The 5,224-nt window shown below is 29.8% G+C and overlaps 1 pseudogene; it reads right to left on the bottom strand.

Moving 5' to 3' along the window:
• Positions 1-1,205: 1,205 nt before the first annotated feature.
• Positions 1,206-5,224, bottom strand: LOC123897834 (annotated as a pseudogene).

Below are 5,224 nucleotides of genomic sequence, written 5' to 3'. Positions count from 1 at the left end.
CGAAATATAATCCCCAAGCATTCCAAAGACTCAAATATTAAATAAAGATTTTTTTAATGCATTTAATATTTATTTTTTTGTTGTTTAATATTGTGAAAATTAATTAGACTTCAAAAGATATCAAATTTTATGGTTGATTTTTAAAAGACCTCATATCCAATTTCGTCTTAAGCTTCTAAATTGGTTGGATCGACTCGGGGTGTAGGCAACAAAAATTGGATTGCATGCAGTTACACATTCATTGCAATATAGATTTCAATTATTAAGGGTGGGATATGTAGCTCAATTGATTATTCAATATGAATGTATATGAACTAGGTGAAATGTGTGTACCTTAAGTGTGAGTGTATAAATGTATTTGTGTTTATGTGAATAGTGTAGCATAAGGTAAGGTGTGACGTGGATGAGATGGATTGGGCTTGAAGATGTATTGGATTATCAAGTGTTGTGGATTTTAATTGTGTTCCTTAATTTAGATAAGTTTATTTAAAATTTATTTTTGATATTTTAATTATATGTTTCTCTAAATTCATTTTCTCTAAATTTTTATATGTTTCTCTCTCTCTTGATCAATGGTAACAAACCACAGTTTATTCTCTCAAGTGTAAATTACACTTGAGAGAATCCATTCCCTAATTTTATTGTTGTCATTATTCTCAATTTCCTAATAAAAAATAAATATTAGATACTCATTTATTTAGGGTCCGTTTGGATTGACTTATTTTTGAGCTTATTCAAAACAATTTATGTAAATAAATAAATTTTTATGCATTATTATAAACTTTTCAAGGTAGTCTATGAGAAAATATATTATAAAAATATAGTTTTGGTTTGTAAAAACTTATAAATTAACATAAAACATTATTTATTTACATAAACTATTTGATAAGCTCAAAAATAAGCCGAATCCAAACGGACCTTAACCTACTAGTTTTGAGACCCAAATTTACATAAATGTCCAGTTACATTGTTGCATCACAAAAAAGAAAAGAGAATTTTACTTCATAGCCTCACATATATACTTCATACCCCCACAAAACACATGAAATACTCAAAAGAAAGTCTCTATTTATTTATTTATTTATTAAGTCTTCCATATGGTCTAGTCTAATACTTACATTTTGCTCTCGTATTTCTGCAGTTGCATATGTTTCACAATATTAACATGATTATCTTAACAAAACAGTTTGAAAATTCATTTCATTAATGAAAACTACACATTTCATTAATGATTATTGAAAATACATGTTATGTTTATAAACAAATTGACAAATTGTCATCACGATGTGAAGATCAATTTTTGCACACAGTCATCAACAGTAAATGTGCTTTTATCATCTCCATGTTGGTAAATAACTTGAGCAGTTCTAGCCATGTTAAGAGAAACATTGACAATAGACAAAGGTATGGTTTTGGTCATAGCAAGACCATTGAGTTCTTGCCACAAGTTTCTTATTAGAAGCCTTATGTGTTTCCTTCCTTCATTTTCATCCAAAATATTATTCTCTCCCATCAAGCAGTCTATGCTAGAAGCATTATCCCCTCTCTCCTTTTCCTCCTAAACAAAAAATTAGTAATATATTATTGATCAAAATAGAAATATTTCAAAACAAAAAAATTATAACTTTTGTCTATAATTCAACTTTTTTTAGCAGTGATCAGAAAGATACCGTTGAAGTTCCTAAGTCATCCCATAGTCGAAGAATTTCTCCGGAACAAATGAAGAGTCTAGGGTATGATTTCATCATGGAAATGGGTTCCTTTATATCACCAATTAGGAAAGTAGCATGCATCAATGCCATACATGATCCAACAGAAATTGCTCCATTGTCCAAATATGCCTTAAAACTTGGCACATATCTACTATTGAACCATTTTGCTTCTTCAAGATATGCATCAAACATGTCCATCCACTGCATCAATTAAGCATCAATCACTAATTATATTTAACATATTATTAACAATAGTATTTCATATAAATAAATATTAAATATTCATATGATGCTTACTGTTCTTTTCAAGTAAGAAACAGCAGTTAACCCATGTTCTTTTTGAATTCTATATGCAATTTCATTTGTGGTGTTATATAATGCCATATAACATATCTTCATATACTCAGGAAGCTGCTCAATAGCATCAAGATCCCATCTACAAAAAAATGTAGTTTAATATTATGATCATTATTTTTTTTAATACTCGGTATCTGGTTCAAAGACCGACTAATACGAGGGGACCAATCTCACCGCCCACTTGCAGGAGCCCCATTTAAAGCCAGAGTTTTTTTTTGCTTTGTATGGACTAGCCTACTAAAATTGACACCAGGAAAAATCGAACCTGCTGAGACCTTGAGAGAAGCACACTCCAAAGTCTCAAGTCAATAGTACAACTCAAGTGGCTTAATTAATTTTAAATTTATTTCCTACAAACAAATTATATTAGAAGCAAACCTTTTGATAGCATTTGTGAAAAGAACAAGTTCATCTAATGTGCCATAACTATCAAAGATGTCATCAATAACATCCAAAATGCAAATGGTTTTTGTAAGTTCAATACGGCAATTTGAATAACATGGTTCTGGAAAAATCCCCACTGTCCATAAGAAGCACTCTGTTGGTCTATCTCTTGCAAAAGTTAATTTGTCAATAAGTCCCAAGTCTTTCCACCACCTACACAAGTCAAATAAATTTAAATTTTTAGGTTTTTCCCCGCTTATGAGGGACTTTTTCGTCCACCATGGCCTGTCACCGTGTCGCATGTCTCATGATGGAATTAAGCGTCACTAATTTTAGTCCTTAACAAATACTTAAAAGAGACATTGTATAGCCCTTAACAAATGTGGTGGCACACTGACATGCCATGCGGACGAAAAAGTTTCACATAAACACTTGAAGATTTTTATATAAGATATAATCTTAAGCATAAAGTCACCTGCATATTTCGGCTAATTCTCTTTGATGTAGTGACTGAATCATGTCAGAGTCTAACTTTGCCAATTCCAAAAGAGCTGGTATTTGATTACTTGATTTGCTATATTCTTCCATATAATTTCTAGCTTCTAACCTTGCCATTCTTAGATGCTTTGGAAGTGATAAGGCTTGGCCAATGTTCCTACTAACTTCAGGACTAAGGTATGGCCTTAAATCATTTAGATGAGCCTTTGAAAATTCCATTGCTTTCTTTAATACTTCTTCATCTTTTGTTCCTAAATATGATGCCTCGTATAAGTTCAACATGCCCTTAATGTCTCTGGTTAGTGATTCCTTGAAATTTCCACTTTTGTCTAAAAATTTGCTGAAAACATCTATAACCAAACAACCATATAGTACTAATCAAAACATAAAGTTTATTTATGTTAGCAACATTAATTAAGGAAGCTACTTATACAAAATAATAATGTACCTGAGCATGTAGACCATCCATTATGCCTTAGTAGCCTAAATTGAAGGGATGTGGCAAAGAGGTCTTTTGAAGCATCCCAATCACATATCCTACCAAGTTGTACATTGATCTCATCTTTCAAATGGTGACCAATTCCTAGCCCTTGGATTGAGTCAATCATCTTCATTGTTACATAGGATCACTTGAGTTTAGCAATGCCTCTTTGCTTCTTCTTTTTACTTCATCCAAACTTTTGCTCTTATCATCAGTTTGTAAAGGTGTCAACTAACACAAACAAAATGAAACACGATTAAGGTAAGTGAGATAAATTAACTCTATTCTTCGTGTGGTGTTTATTTTATTTTAGGTTAAAGGATTAAGTTCGATCTATCTATTTAATCTCTTTGAATAGCAAGTCATCTCATAAAGTAACATAATTATACTTGAGCGAAACATGCTAAAAATTATGTTGCATTATGACAATGATTGTTGGCTGGAGGCTCATTCAAGAAATTCATAGCGACCCGTAAAGTTTTTCACTCGTGTCGGGAAGTGAGTTCATTATTGTTATGGGGACATGGACGAATTCAGGAATCTATAAAACGAGGGGCCGAAATAATTAAATTATAAATATTAAATAAATCATAATAATTATAATAGTACTTAAATATGCTTAATAAAAAATAAAAAATACTTTACATTGTTTATCTAAATTGTACACGACATTGCTCTATATCATAAAATTCATCAACAATTGAATCGTATTAATTAGTTTGAAATTTATTTTCTATCTTATTTCTCAACCTATTTTTCATAATCTTCATAGCAAGAAAATAATCTTTCACTTGTAACAAATAATCAAAACCAACTTAATTGAATTTGAACTTTAATAGTATATAATATATATTATCAAAATATTTAAGCCACAAAATGTTATGAATGAGGATAAGATTTTTCTAATGGTATATTCTTTGGTACCTGGTTTCGTTTTCTTAAAGGTATATTCTTCAACCACTGGTTTTATTTATTTATTATTATTAATTAATATATTAATATAAAATATGAAATAGATTAAATTTTGCCTAAAAATACCTATATCTAACTAAATTCTGAAATACCAAAATGTTTATCTTTTCTAAAGGATAAATTAGGAGTCAATTCATTTACCTATTTGCAGCTCTATGTAGTATAAAATTAACAATAACAATAAATAAATCCTTGCATTAATGTACTACTATTGTATTGTAGTTATGGCTTAAAGAGAAATCTAGAAACCCAAGTCACCATACACTATATATACCCAGGAACTCTGGAAAAAATTAGAGAAGAAGTTGTTGATGAACTAAGATTGCAGTTCCTTTTTTTTCCTTCTATAAAATTGTTGAAACTTTAAAAGACTTCGATTCAACAATATTATGAATGAATAAATTCAAAGTCTAGAAAATAATTTAAAAAATGTAAATATGACAAATGTTTGGCAAATAATTAACATGACAATGTTTTAAAAATCATACGTTTATTGAAGAGATTTTCAAATTATAATTAAACTTCTTTAAATCAGTGAGAGAAAGATTACTACAAGCTACCTTGTCATTGAGAGCAGTGGAATTATTGATGGATAGTTTATGATACATAATCCTTGATTTTGATTTTTGTAGCGATAAGATGTGTGATTGATAAGTTGAAGACCATGTTTTGCAACAAGCAAGTGAATTTGTGAGATATGAAACTCTAAGTTCAGTAACAGCCATTGTATTTGCAAGCATATATTGAATGGAATTAATATTGGACGATTACTATGTATTAATTAACTATGTGTTTTCTTATATCAACATATTGAATTGCA

This window comes from Trifolium pratense, linkage group LG7 (assembly GCF_020283565.1).
Source record: "Trifolium pratense cultivar HEN17-A07 linkage group LG7, ARS_RC_1.1, whole genome shotgun sequence".
NCBI lineage: Eukaryota > Viridiplantae > Streptophyta > Magnoliopsida > Fabales > Fabaceae > Trifolium > Trifolium pratense.
This window is presented reverse-complemented; position numbering and strand designations above follow the sequence as displayed.